The 15,904-nt window shown below is 34.7% G+C and overlaps 1 protein-coding gene across 50 annotated transcripts in view; it reads right to left on the bottom strand.

Annotated features, from left to right (window-relative positions):
• Ptprd (protein tyrosine phosphatase receptor type D) overlaps positions 1-15,892 on the bottom strand; it is a 2,190,171-nt gene extending 2,174,279 nt beyond the window's left edge. For all 50 annotated transcript variants that reach the window (XM_040757239.1, XM_040757256.1, XM_040757242.1 and 47 more), the window contains exon 1: positions 15,770-15,892. The gene's annotated coding sequence lies outside the window, so the exon portion shown is untranslated. The remainder of the gene's footprint in view (positions 1-15,769) is intronic.
• Positions 15,893-15,904: the final 12 nt, after the last annotated feature.

The following is a 15,904-nucleotide window of genomic DNA, read 5'->3' as shown; positions in this document are numbered from 1 at the left end:
TAAAATTGGCTCCCCCAAAATATTATGCTCGTATGTAGTGTTATACTCTCACACATGTAATATTTCATTAGTTTTCACTTACTTAGGCCTTCTATATATAATTTCTAGATTCAGCCTTCATGGATTGGAAATTACGAGTATAAATTATAAGACAAAAATTTCTATGGTCATACAAAAGTAATTTTAAAGGCAACATAAAAGAAAGACACAAAGAATAAATGCTTCAAAAGTAGTCTCTCTTTTACATGCTGTCTTAATTTAATAATGACAGTAATTCATTTATTAATAAATTGAATGCAATGGCAGTCACCAAGGAGGAGTAAGAATGGGACAAAGGAAAAGATGGTAGCTGAGAAACAATGTTAATGAAGAACTTTCTAAGGAACATAGCATGTTCACCGTAAGAGCACTACTACACAGTACAATTTTGTATCTTTTAACAGCACTTGAAATTCCTATTTGACACATTTGACTACAAGAATGAACATGGTGAACTCTGTGAAGTACATTATGGATGGCTCGGTGTGCAGACAGAAGTCATCAGTAGTGTTTGGTGTTTCCTCAAGTAAACCCAGTCCAACAAGAAAATGCCAGCATTTGCTTAACAGATATGCTTCAAACAGACTGAAATCGTGGTCATGCTGGTGACATTATGAAGTCCCCTCCAGAGTCTTAGATTTCAGTTGTGGTATTAGATACATATCAAGTGAAACATGAAGTATTGAAGGGAAAATATATTATTACCAAAAGAAAAGTAATAAGAAATACACGAAAGCTATCTGAAAAATCATTGCTCTTTAGTATGTGATGAGGTTTGGCTTGTCATTCAGCACATGAAAATATACATTTATTTCCATTTTATCTCCTAATAGTTTATAATGAATTTTAGCTTGTGTGTCAAAACCAAATGTCTTATAAGGTATGCTTTCAATATACTTTGAACACTGTCAAGGTTTTATTTAGGTAAATTTTTGCTAAAGTGATGTAATGATTCAACATTTCACTACAAAATTTTAAAAATATTGGTATTTTATTACATTGGAATATAAACCAACAGAATTTGAAAACCGCAATTGGAGTTTGCTTGGCATTAATCTGAAAATAATCGATGGACTGAAATTTTTAAGGAGTTAAAGAGCTCATATTCAATTATGAAATATTTGAATTTAAATAATTTTGCACAATAGCAGTGGGTTTCCTGGCACAAAAGCAATGGTAAGCAAAGATTTAAACAAATGCAACTTCAAGTCCTAGTTCATGAAAACCCATTGAAATTAGATACTTAAAGCTGTGATAAAAACTCACAAAAATCATTCAAGTGTTTACTCTCATATTAATTAGAGCAAGCACAAAAGCAAAAACAATTTTATTTTTTCTAGTAAGAAATCTTACAGTTTATATTAAGAATGTAACATGACATCCACAGACAAGTAGTGTGTCTTTCTAGGTAGGCTGGCTATCAGTTTTCATTTCATGTTGATTGTCTGAACATGTTAACAATTCTTCTGTGGAAAACAGAAGAGCTAACATATTCCGGACAGATGTCTGTGACATCAGATATATGCATTTGCTGCTCTCATCCAATCTGCTAGCAAGACTCACAAGAAACCAAGTCAGACTTATCAGACAACTGCACCATGGATAAAGTGACCTGAAAACCACAGCCTGAGGTTCAGCTGTCAAAACACAGAAATGTTTATAACACATGAAGAGACAATAATTGTAGCTAAAAAGTATCATTTTCATATTTTCAAACCACTTTTTTAATCTTATACTTTAACCCTGATTTGAAATTATTGTATATAGATGTGGCATAAGTATAATGCATTTTAAAATTAGTATCTCAAAATAGATGTACTTCCAGGAAACAAAATAGACCTGCTACGATAAAGTAAATAAAACTCTGTCCATGGTTTCTGCTTAGAATGCACAACACTGCAGAGATAAGTACAGAAAATGGTAGATGTAGATGTCGATTATAGATTAATTCAAGTGAAATGAGAAACTGACTGTTTAGAAAATAATGATTTAGAAAATAAAAATGTGAAAATATTTTTGTTAATCATTATTAAGGAATCTTCTCTAGAGTATATATAATCACTGATTTATTTTTGCTGTTTTATATGTGTGTGTTTAATTGTTTTATATATATTATGAACTGGTACAAAACGGATTATTACTAATTACATAAATAATAAGAAAAACATTTGGGCAGTGGTGGCACATGCCTTAAATTCCAGGACATGAGAGGCAGAGGCAGATGGATCTCTGTGATTTTGAGGCTAGCTTTGTCAACAATGTAAGTTCCAGGATAGCCAGGGCTACACAGAGAAAGCATACCTTAAATAAACCAAAAAAGAAGAAAATTAAACATTAATTTCCCTGCATTCAACTAGATGTGAACACTTGACTAAGTTATAAAAGACTAAAATGGAAAATTCCTTGCAAATAAACCTGGATTTGAACTCCATTCCATAAATTATCTATATCTGGCCCTGAAGATGAGGATCATTCTCTAGGTGATGTATGGGCTTCAAGGAGCCATAAACCTCTGCTCTTGGATGACTTTGTGAAACAATGCCATCTCATCAGGTACATCCCTCACCTTAGGAATAATATACAATAAGATTAATTCTATATTATTTCATATGTATCTTCTATGATCTCATGTTTATAGGAGTATTATCTATAATCTAACTTGTACAATGTTGCCTTATAAGTAAATATTGATATTACTTCTCTTTCTACTGATATAATTTTGGAAGCATATCCCAATTCCATACAAGACTTTAAATTTATTTGATTTGAAATTCATGAGGTGAGTGGCATATGACTTCCAAATCATGGTATGGGCTTTAGAATTATTGGACTGTCTATCCTCTGATCAAAAACCAAACAAATAATCAAGCAATAAACTGGTTGCCAACACAAATATTACTATGATTTATTCCCAATATTAATCAATAATATTGTACAGTTTTCAAAGTATCCTACTTTTCACCTGTTTGCTACAAATTTCGAAAATCCAAGACTTAAAACAGATGAAAATAATTAAGACTATTCCTGGACTAAGCAAATAGGGATTCCACCTTCTATATTAATTCATGGGGATTTCACCAATAGAAAACTGATGAATATTTGTCACTTCTAACAAAATTCTATCATACTCTTCCTCCTTTCTTATCAATAGACATTAATGTTGGTCACTGATTTCAATAAAAAGTTCTCCTGTTATTTTGAGTAAGTGGGGACACAGAAATATTTTACTATAGAAAGTATCAATATTTCTTTTGCATCACACATATTTTACTCGCTACATGTAGTAAAGGTCACTATAACATGATCAATGGCATAACATGTAAAAAGTTAAAGAAAAAAAAAAGAAAAAGAAAACATGAAGTTGGAGGGCTGGGAACATGGTTCAGTGGTAGAATGAACACTTGTTTATCACACATGATGCTCTGATTTGGATACCAGGACTACAGAACTTGCTACACCAGTAATTAAAATATAAATATGGAAGCTATGACAACTTTGGTTAATACACTTTATATCATTTTCAAAAGTGAACATCTTCAGCCTCCATATTTTATTTGCGTGAGAATACATCTTTGCAATACCACCACTGGAGAGGCAGAAGGGAAAAGACAATGTGTTCAAGTCCAGCCTAAATAATAAAAGCCTGTTTCAATAAGCTCAAGGATTGAGTATAAAACTCAGTGGTGGAACATTTGCCTGCCATAAATGAAGTGCACTTATGTGCACGCACACACGCAAGCACACACATACACACACACACACACACACACACACACAATACCTATGAGAAAATTTGGTGATTCTACAAAAGCTGTTCAAATGCTACATAAAAACAAATGCCCACAATTTTTGTAGAAGGTCCTACTATCACAGCCACACTGAAAACAAACAAAATCACTTCTATCACAGCCACACTGAAAACAAACAAAATCACTTCATACACTGTTTCTCTCTTTATTGTGACATTGTCCTCAAGAACGTTTTTGTGTTATATAGTGTGTACTATATCCGGGAAAGGGCAACCAAATGCATAAGATTGGTGAGAACTACAAGACACATGTCATATTCAACAGATGTTATAGTCACATCCCCAAAAACAAAGACATGGAGCTCAGCTAGATTCTGAGAAGGAAAGCATGTGTCTATGGAGGCTGTTCTCCAGTGAGGAACCTGCATAGTTCCAGAATGGCAAGCAAAAGGAGGCTTACCACTTCAGGGCTGGTAGAGGAAACACAACATCACATTTTGTGTGAGATCATCACTTTGCATGGCAGCCTTTGCTGCTGGGAATAAGCCAAAAACTCATCAGTTTGTTACACAGAGGTAACACAGTTGTACACTCAGTGGTTCATCCTGAGGAAAGCCATAAAACAGAAGAGGTTCCACAAAAGGTGCATGCAATGATACTAAGTCTTTAGCTGGAAGGAACAGCCAAGAACCTCTTAAATCACATTCACAATTACTATCTGAAGGATACATATATTTAACTATAATATTGCCTTTGAATATAGAAAAGGGGCAATTACAAATCCTCATAATTCATGTCATAATCTTTATTATAATTCCTCTAAATTAATGTCCACTTCAATGGCTTTATATGTGGCTTTATAAAAATCTAAGAAGAAAAGTGAAACAGATGACAAGAGTATATAAATCTACATAATGAAAGTTCCCATTTGCCATGACATGAAGTTTAGCATTACCACTGCCCCAATGTGAAACAGGAATGATACAATGTCTCAGCATGATTAGACAAGGGAATTAATGGAGAAAATAAGGTAGAAGAAAAAAGATATGAGGTAACTGTCCATGTAAAATTAGGTAAAGCAATTCCCACAAGGAAAAAATAGATACAAAATAAGACAACATGAAAAGAGCAATGTCTGTGTCAAGTACCAATGTGATGGCCTCATCATGGTGAGCTAAACAATTTGGATGCTGCTGCTAATTTCTCAAGAGTCTCTTGAAGTTGTTATATTTTATAGAATTGAACTACCTATGGAGATCTATATGCAGGATGTTATCTACTACATATACTAGACATTTAAATGATATAATATATATATATATATAACTAAGCATGACCTCTATTTTAAAGAATAAAGTGGAAAGACAATTCCTGAAGATTGTAACTTCCTTCTTTGTAAATAAGAGATAGATAAAATCTGACAACTGACATGGTATATATTCCAGAGCTCCATGTTTTTCCCTTAGCACATGCTTCTTGGCAGACTCTTCAGAGATAGAATGCCAAAACTAGATCACAGCAGGCAGTTTAACAGCTAGCAGTTGTATGAAAGTACGCAGTGGACAAGTGTGTCTCATGAAGTTACCCTATTCTACCTCTCAGTTCTCAATTCATCACTGAAATACCACTGGCTTTTCTTAGGCTATCAGAAGTCCTCAGAGGGAAATGAACAGTGTCACAGGTGAAGCTTACTCAGTTACTCTGTTCATCATTTGTCTCTTATGCATAAAAGGTGCATTCAAAGCTCTTGAGATGAGTCACAAAAATCTTTAAATGCTTATTTCACTTTCAGTTTTAAATGAATTCTGTCCTTTAAAATTCTTCAATTCCTACTAATGTAGGATAAGAGCCATTTTCATGTGCCCTTATTCTCATAGTGTATTAGTTAAGAGTACAACTTGACAAGTGGTTGCTCAAGACAGAATGAGTGTTGATGCAGCACATTAAGAAGGCACAGCTAATACTTGTTTTCATTGAGATTTCAAACATCAGAGAGGTCATCTTCATAGAGTAGATGTGCTATTTCTTTTATCCTTTCACTATCACTACATCAAATTTCCAATAGTCTGCACAAATTATTGCTCACATACTAGAAAAGCAATAACCAATTACTGAGAGGATTTATTTAGGTTTTTAGAGTGATTACGCAAGATGTAATAGTTTAGTTACTACATACTACCTACCTACATATATACATGCATTTAGCTATGAAGGGTGTTGGCATTCATGTTGCCTCCACTTACATGTCAGCTAAGTAACTACAAGAATGAGAAAAACAATATAATGGAACTATAATAAATTAAAAGTGCTTAATTATCACAATCACATTTAAAAATGTGAATCAATACTATTGCTGTAAAAATATATGGTAATGAGAATATATAAATATGAGTGGTTTGTGCAAGTAACTTTAGGTAAAATGACTCTTCTAGAACTAACTTTTGCATTTTCTTTCCTCTGGGGTTATTTACTGTTCGTGGTAGGTTTCCTTGGAGTTTGTTTTGTACTTGCTAACCCTGATATTCCCATAAGGAATGATAATGTATATGTGTTCATTTGAATTGTAGTCACCAGCAGAAGACATTCATAGATCCTAAGCTCCGCACCTCATTAGTTCATGTTCCCTGCTTTGCATTTTGATTTTGGCATAGTTATGGTCCAGTTTTAACAAACTCTTGGTTGCTTTCCACATATTGTAGCTCTTGTTCAACAGTCACTTAGTATGGCCATGTGTTTAAAGGGTGCTATCGCAGCACAGAATATGTGGCCAATTGGCAATAGACGCCTGGGACTATCTACCAGTACTTGCTTCATTTTAAAATAAAATATCACAAAAGCAATTTAAGTGCTATTCACTTTCACCACCTTGAATCTTCAGAAGTTATGAAAGTGTGACATTTCTCTTAAGAACTAATACTATATATTAAGGAAAACTTGTTATAAATCTATAAAACTCTCTGCACCAAGAGATATAGCAAGGGGATTTAAACTATAGGGTCTGTGAGAAAGCTAGTGGAAAAGTTAATGTAACTCGTCGTGTTTAATTTTTACATCTATAAAATAAAGGTAATGATCATATCACCTCTTATATCTAATAGGAGATAAATAAGATTTTATATATATGAATAGAAAAATATTATATATAAATATCAAGTATTAACTTGCATATACTAAAGAACCAATAGTATTAACTATTATCAATACCTTCTATATGAATATTTATTATGAGAACATACTGCTGAACAAAAATGTCAAGTACCCAAGATAATAATAGATCATAAGAGGCTCTTCATTTTTAAAGACTCATGTTTTTATTTTGGTGTATGGAGGCTGGGATGATGTGTGTATAAGTGAGTGCAGGCACCTGTAGAATCCAGAAAGGAATGTCTGTAAGTGGGTTAAGAGGTGAATGTAAGTCACTAGACATTGGTATACAGAAGCTGGAAATCCAACTCAGAGGTGTGCAAAAGCAGTAAGTGCTGTGAACCGTGCAGCTTTTTTACCACTCACAAATGAGAGTCCAAAGCCACCTGCAATTTTGGTAGAAAATAAAGGCTGTGATGCCGCCTTCTTAACTAATGATGTGCTGTTTAAAAAACTATTTTATATTTGAAATATTGATACATGAGATGCAATTGTACAATAAAATGCCAGTGTATTTCTATTTTAAGTTCACAATAGACCATTTCTTTGTACTCTAAGATGGCTGATGGAGCTTTATGTGTCTGAAACATACCAAGTCTCTGTGAAAGTAAAAATAATGGTCCAAAGTGAGAAATTTGAAACAAAAAAATTAGCAAGCAAGAATTTGAACAGTAAGAACACTGTTTTGCTAAGAATCACTGATCTTTTCTAACCTGGCCTCTCATATTGATTCAGCAGGTGGTATTTCACATTGAAATACTATTGGCTGTTGTCTTTTTTTCAGAAAAAATTACCTATACTAATAAGATAATTATAAAATTGCTTACAATACACCATTCTCTCTCTCTCTCTCTCTCTCTCTCTCACACACACACACACACAATCACACAGAAACAAAATCTCTCAAGATGCACTTGCCTACTTTAAAATCTATGTTTTGTAAATTAGAACATCTGTAATGTATTAGTAAAGCTGAAAGTTGCCAAATTTTCCATAGTACCATGGAAAATCAACAGTCTTCCAATCATTCATTTTTATATAAGAAGGAATATCTTCATATGGACCAAGGAAATGAGAGAATGCTGTATCAAATACAATCATTCAATCAAGTTAAAACAATTCTATTGCCCCCCTCCAAAAAAACCACTACTGTCTTCAACCACAAAAATATAAATGATGAGGCTCGTCCATGTCTTGCAGAGGAAGTCACACATGTTTCCTAGGAGAAAACAAATTAAAAAACACACACCACACCACACAGAAGAGACAGTCCATCCTGAGAGGTTACTGAAAAAAACTAACACTGCCATTGCAAGGTATGAGTTTTTGGAGCAAGTAAAAAAATAAGTAGTAATAGGAAACTAATTGAATACATTATACATGCTATAAATTATAGACAAAGGGAGCCACGAATTTGAGTGAGACTGGGGAGGGAGAAATGGGAAGGCAAGGGAGAGACACGGTAATTATATTATAATCTCAAAAAGAAATAAAAGGGGGAAGTAATAAGAGCATGCACAGTGCAATGAGAAATGTTAAGTGAAGAGAAAATATCTGTTCCTGGTTTTGTGTTGCATATAATTAAACTTCAATGTTTTGAACGATATTTTTTAGATTTACACAACATGCCTTCATTGAACTACTTTTCCATAGTCTGTGTTCATAGTACTGGAGAATAATACATTATTGAATCTTACAGAAGATTATTTAGGGAAAATGAAAAGGGAAATATTCTGAAATTTAGTTAGGAATGTTCTCATGAGTTTACAAGAATAAAATAAAATAAAATAAATTGTTAGATTTAAGGATGCACAGAATACCAATTTGTTTTTTAAATATAAATTTTACCTTTTTCTTTCTTCCCTTGCGGTTTTCTACAAAGCACTGATAAAGACCCTTGTAAACTTGTCTCACACTCTTGGTAATGTGAAGAAAATTTCCTTAGTGTCTATGTTCTCTCTGTGTATGAATCAAGACATTTCTACCATGGTTTTAACTGCATCAACAATAGGAACTCTGACTGTAACTTGTACACTGTGATTTAAAAGTGCAAGTGTTGATAGGAGTTTAACATGCATCCGTGGTCTGGTCATGTCAACACGAAGGCAGAGCACGAAGTGCTCTCCAACCTTCACTGCTACTCTTGAATTGGAAAGTGGAACACACGTGAGGAATTAGCAATGGGGAAATCCAGCTTAGAAGATAAAGAAGGTTGCCAAAATATTACAGTGGGAGACAGAAAGGCTGTTGCTGCTAAATATGCAACACAGATTCCAATCTGCTTGTAGAAAAGATGCCTCTGACTCAGAATGATAGAATATGGGGGCTGTGACACAGAAGACAAACCCAAGTATGTACTTTACCTAGAATGGGTGATACACTGGGGGAGATTCTTTCTTTCTTCCTTTCTTTCTTCCTTCCATCCTTTCTTTCTTTCACGTTTTTCTTTCTTCCTTCCTTTCTTTCTTTCTGACTTTAAAATTAAAATGATTTTAATGATCTTGCAATATTTGGTAAACCATAAGTCAGTTGTAACATGGCCAGTCTTATATCCCTAGCACAATGCATATTGTACTTAGCAGTATGTGACATAATGAAAGGCCAGTGAATACCAGGGACTTAAACTGTGTGTTCTTTTGCTAAGTGCATTGTATAATTACATTCCATTCTTCTGGATTGTGATTCTGACTCAATAGAATAAAATAAGTTAGATATAGAAGGGGGGTGATGTCCACCCTTGAGCTTATTGTATCTATAGTACTAGGACCGTTGTCTTATCTTTGACAATTTTTCTAAAATTAAATGAAAAATAGGAAATCATGGAGTGATAAATTGTTTTTATCTGTGTTCTTCGTGGGTACCTGAAAGCAAAGCATGGAACTGGAAATGTGGTGAATGCATGTGCGAGGAAGACTTCCCCATTAATCTGAAGGCTGAGTTCTAAAATGAAGAAAATATCTCTGGTTTTAAAACAGGATTTGGGAGAAGAAAAAGGCAGGCATTGCCTTTAGAGGAAGAGTAACAAATTTTCCTTCTCTCTATTCTTTCATTTACATTTAAGCAGAATGTCTCATATTTTTCAAGACGATTCCAAGTCATTCTGTTAGGGCAGCATTAGGGACGCTAGTGTGTGTATGTATGTATGTGTGTGTGTGTATGTGTGTGTGTGTGTGTGTGTTTGCGCGAGCATGCGTGCATGTGTGCGTGCATGCGTGTGTCTTTGTGTTTTCCTCCTTCAAAAAAAGCTGACTAAATTAGAGGCTAAAGTCAGTTAGAGGTCTGAAATGGAAAATATTCCATTGTCCTTGGCTTTGGAGGCATTTTGTGGATATTTTCTTTTCTGTTTGGTTTTGTTCGCTGATTTAATATTTCTTAGCACTGGATACAGAATGTAAAATATATGTTGTTTGCTTGTAGTTAAAGGAAGCAGTGCTCAGGACTTTTGTCCTAAACTACTCTAACCATCTATTAAAACTAAAGGATAGATACAAACCCTAAGGTACATGCATGGATAGTTACTTCTTTACCATGTGAAGTCAAAATGTGAGTTTCTTGTTTTTCTTGTAGCTTTCACACTCTGTAACATGCATTTAGAGAAACATCAATTACAATAGTTGTACTATCTATATGTGATGTAAAATAATAAATATGTAAAGGGAACACATGCACACAACAAATTACTGGCTATGTTCTCTGTTCATGTATCACTAAACAAATCACCTTTTTAATAGTAATTAGGTTAGTCAAATATAAGTATTGGTTGCTTTTTAAAAGTATTTCATCACATTTTTTTTAGGTTTTTTGAGACAGGGTTTTTCTGTGTAACACGCTGGCTGTCCTAGAAAACACTCCGTAGCCCAGGCTGGTCTCAAACTCACTGAGATTCTCCTGCCTCTGCCTCCAGTGATGGAATTAAAGGAATGGCCATCACCGCCTGGCCACGTAATTTTTAATTCAGCAAATATTAGTGCACATGAAACTGTCTAAAGTATTTGTGAGCTTCAGAAACAGTTCAAATATTCACAAATTCTGCATTTGATTGCTTCCTTACAGTATGAAACAACTATGCAAGGCTTCCATATAAAATTACATACATCTAATTTAAGCCATCTTTAATCTCAAATGAAATGTATATTCAATTATAAATCTGTTTCATTCCTTTCTTGGCATCTAATGTAAGTAAATGTGTCTTAGAGTACAGAGATGTTTTTTAACCTCAATACACCTTCATATTTGATTATGTTTGATAAGGTATTTTGAAAACATAATTTATAAAATACAAGGCCTTTGTGAATTATTGTGCTTTATTTGATTATGAATTAATCAAATATAAACCATATTCTACCTCTGAGTCAGAATCATTTTTGATCATTGATTTTTTTATAAACTTGGTAATTGTTAGCACACTTTTTTCACTGAGTTCAAGGCTCAGATAGATAAGACATTTAGAGTGAACAGTGCTTGATGTTATGACACACTGTTCTGTGAAATTGTATTGGAGAAGGAACTGGTTTTTTTTATTACTGGGTTATCTGCTATTTTCTATCAGGTGTGCAATGCGTTGTCCAAGAATGTACTTGGCAAGACATTGCTAACTACGAATAGACTGGTATGGAAAACACTTGGCAATATGGGAAATGTTTACATCTTTTTTATATTTGAAGCCTTCAGTTACTTCTTTATCATTCAAAGGCTGAAAGTGAATTTCTTGTTTTCCTTGTAGCTTTCATGCATTTAGAGAAACAGCAATTTACATTAATGGCACTATCTAAATGTGACGTTATAAAGTAATAAATATGTAAGAATAAAGAGAGGAAGATGGAAGACCAATGTCACTAAGGACTTCCCCCCCACCCCCATGTTCTCAAATTCTTTATTTGATTATAATGATGCTAATTCAAAGTGATTTGTGGAATATTTTCTCAGTGGCAAGAGTGAAGGGTATTTCAGTGGCACATGAGACAACCATCTCTTCCCTTCCAGGAACTCCATCCTGGTTCTCTGGAGCAAGGGGTATCCAACCAAGGAAGCAGCAGATCAATGTCTGTCCAACATGGCTTCAGGACAATTAGCTTTGCCCTTTTACAAACAAGATATTTGCTGCTCCTTCCTGCATGGATTCTTATATTGTCACAGTGTAATCTGACATTTTGCCAAGTGTTGGACCCAATTACATCAGTAATTATGCTAGCTTGTTCCATATTGTATTGGTATTGGAATGATGGAAAACTTCTACTACTGTGTCTACCATACAGACAATACTTAGTTGGAATCCAGACTATCTCACATAGGTAACAAACAAAATCCCAAACACTTTGTCTCCACCCTTAATATGTCTTCCCTAAATATACCATGCAATTTTTGTACATTATTTACTTGTTTTCATTCAGTACACATTGAACAAGTTAGAAAAGCCCTGCTATGAGTACAGTTAACTGTAATACTGTTGATTGTATGAATGGCATTTATTTGCTCCTTTTGACTGAAATCTAAGTGAACTGAATGTAGCTGAAAGTAAAAAAACTGCATTTAAATATATTAACAGATAAACTGAAATGACTTTCTGCTCACAAAATTCTATTCATTTAGTTTTCCATTTAATTTTCACTTGTTAAATGGCATAATCAATAATATTTTTATATTATTTCTGTGGTGGAATTTATTAAACTCAGTATAGGTGCATTTCCAAAGGATACTACTGAACTAAGATATTTATCTCAAATAGCAGAGGGTTCTTAAAGTCACGTGTTGTATTTACAGAGACAGATAGCAGGCATATAGTTCATGGGTGTGTGGATGCATACACAGCTAAGCAATGATTTCAATTATGGTACTCCATATATAATAGTTTCTAAAAATGTCTTTAAAAGAAGACAAATGTGGCTTATTTAAATGTATCATATGCATTGCAGGTCACCTATTTTTAACATATAGAGGTTTTCCATTTTCGCCATCATCTAGAATCATAAAGCTTAAAAATATAGGTTATTGAAAGTTACTTTAAAGATATGTCTATAAGCACGAAATAATTTGCACCAATTGAAGTCACACTTGTGGGGTTTTATCATTACTCATCCATAAAGTGTTAAATGTGTATCCATATAATTCTGTAAGGACAATATTTTAGCTTTCCAATGCACCTAACATCCCAAAGCAAAGTATCATTGGTTCTGGCATACTCTGCTTCCTCACTTGCTTGGGTTTGTGTGCCCTACCCACAATACATGAAAGAAATACCAACACTGCACAGACGAAGAGCAAAAATTTTTTATCAATAGCCCAACATTCCAATGCTAGACCTAATTAACATTGTTTTGCTTTCTAAATTAAGTCTTTTAAGAAAATGATCCTCTTCCAATGCTTCATAAAATATATGACCATGTGTTCTACAAAATCGTCTTTATGTTGCTATAGTTACTGGAATAGACTTATAAATTCTATGTTGATATTAGGGAAAGGGAGGTATGTTTGCTTTTGCCAACTGTAACTGTGAGCAAATTCAGGTACACAGCACTTTATTAGTAAAAACTCCTTTGGTAAGCATGCGTTAGAGGAATTAATCATTCATTCCCTGCAGACTGCTTATGTATTTCATCAGGCCATTATCTGATCTGAATAACAAGAACAATTGCATAATAAAATGCATTATTGCTGACACCAGCAACTTTTACTCTTTCAACTTTAAAGTTGCAACTCCTGTATGACACAGAAAGCTGGTGGCAAAAAGCTAATAATTTAATCACACATGCTAGGTCTGACCTCTCTATGGCTATAGAAACAGTTTCCAGGTATCTCTGTAGGCTTGACTAGAAACAGCTTTAATTCAGGCTATCCATCTTACCACTATGACATAATTACAGCAGAGGCAGAATGTCTGTCTGTTTATTATTATTAATGTTGTTGAAAAATCTCTGCTCTCAGAAATTAGAGAGAATGCACATCTCTCCTATGCGTTATAAGGAAATACATATGTAGCAAAATATATGTAATTGCATGTTTGTTTCACTCTTAACTGTGACTGTTTATGGAAAATTATCCTTCTATTTTTGAATATTGTTTTTCAAATATGATATATCATCTTAGAGATGGAAGGTCATAAATGTTAGAGGTCATATACATGATTCGAATATGATCAACCATGACCTCAGCTTAAATTATTTAGTTCCATTTCTAAACCAACTAATAACAGAAATGGCCCTGGAGTGTAATAAAATATCTTTGCAATTTGGGTGAGAAATAAAGTGAGACAATGGCATATCTTTCCAAAGTGATTCCCATTCACTGTAACTTTGTCACCATAATCATCACCTCATCCATTGCCCTATCTCATTACTCTTAAAACTTAAGTCAGAAGACAATCAGAATGCCCTACAAAAACGATACCACAATTCCAAATGCCATTTCCATTCTTAAACACTCTGCCTTTTTCATAATTTTAAAATAAATGCCCAGTGAAATTTTTGATCAGCTGCATGAATTAATATAGAGGTGACTCTATGTTGACTGCAAGAGTGTCATATAAACATGAGAAGTCACTTAATCATTAATTGATAATAAGTGATTATTATAAAGAAAATTTGTCTGACAATTGGTTGTAATTTGAAGTCTAGTTGTATAATTTTGCAAGTTTTTTATTAGAAAAACATGGGTTATATTGAGCCAAAAAAACAAACCCTGAAAGTTAATGATAAATTACATTGCCTTTCTTTTCTAACCACTATTCTACTCCAGGCTGTGTAAGCGCTATTGTGTCAAAGAACTTTGTGTTAAAATTGGTTCAGTCGTTTCTAACCTGCTGTTCCTACTGTACCTACTGTATCTGTAACAATGCAAGAAGAATTAGATTCGGAACCCATTTGGCAGTGATAAAGAGGAAAAAATGCTGAAACGTTATTGATTGTCTTCCCTCTTGTGCAAAACAAACTGACTCAACTATATTTTTCCTGACATAACACAAAGGTTTTATTTAGATATTACAACACATTGGCGAATGATAAGCTACACATGTCTTTTATTCTTTAAGGTACCATTAACGCTTTCATGACGAGAGGAAGAGTGCCCTACTTGTGTTCACAGAAGAGCTGCAGCCCCTGGCACAGGATGATAGTCCAAAAGAAATGCTACCTGCAAAAGTTTTTGATGCAGCCATATTCAGCCTTAGGAGACACCTTAAACCTCTCAGTGGCTGATGAGCCTGTCACAGTTCATAACCGGCTGTGTCAGAGGCGCAGGCTCAGCCCGCTCTCACACTGCATTTTTCACAGTTCTTCTCCAAATTAACTTCACCAAATTCTCCGCCTAGGCGGATGCCAGGACTTCCTCCACACATAAACTGCTCACAGACATGAAGTCATCCGAACAGCTAGTCTTGCAAACCATCTTTATTAACTTTCCCTTGACCCAATTAATTTCGCTAGTGTTCCTTAGAACCAAAGATAAAACAAGCAAACCACTGAAGTCAGCAAAAGGTGTAACTTGGGGGTGGACCAGGGTTGAAGGTGACAGGAGGGAGGAGGTAATGGGATGGGAATCCTCTAGCCTTTTGTAGGTAACAACCCTTCAATCTTAGAGCCAACCAACACATTCACGAGGCAGATCTTCCAGCAGCCCTCGAACAATGAGCCTTCACCACACAGCCTCCAGGGAAGGCTGCACATGCAGACACTCCTAAGTGATCCTCCACAAAGAAGCCCATAACAATTGTTTAGCAAAGCACTTCTCAGGTAGGAATTACTCAAGTTATATAAGGCAAGTTCTTCCCTGGGAACACGAACAGGGAGAAAGCATTCGGTAGACGCCTCACTTTAGAGAGCAGGGACTGAGAGCAGTTTTACTTACTAGAGCAGCCGCTCTGCTCTCTTCGGGAACGGAGGAGTCTTCCTTCCCTCTCTGCCAGTCCAACGGAGAACTGTCTTTCTATCCCAGGGTCCGGGCTCAACTGCAGACGGGGAGAGAAAAGCCACCACCGGCTGC

This window comes from Mesocricetus auratus, unplaced genomic scaffold, assembly GCF_017639785.1.
Source record: "Mesocricetus auratus isolate SY011 unplaced genomic scaffold, BCM_Maur_2.0 Super-Scaffold_100014, whole genome shotgun sequence".
Lineage (NCBI taxonomy): Eukaryota > Metazoa > Chordata > Mammalia > Rodentia > Cricetidae > Mesocricetus > Mesocricetus auratus.
Note: the sequence above shows the minus strand (reverse complement) of the source record. Positions and strands in the feature narration are given on the sequence as shown.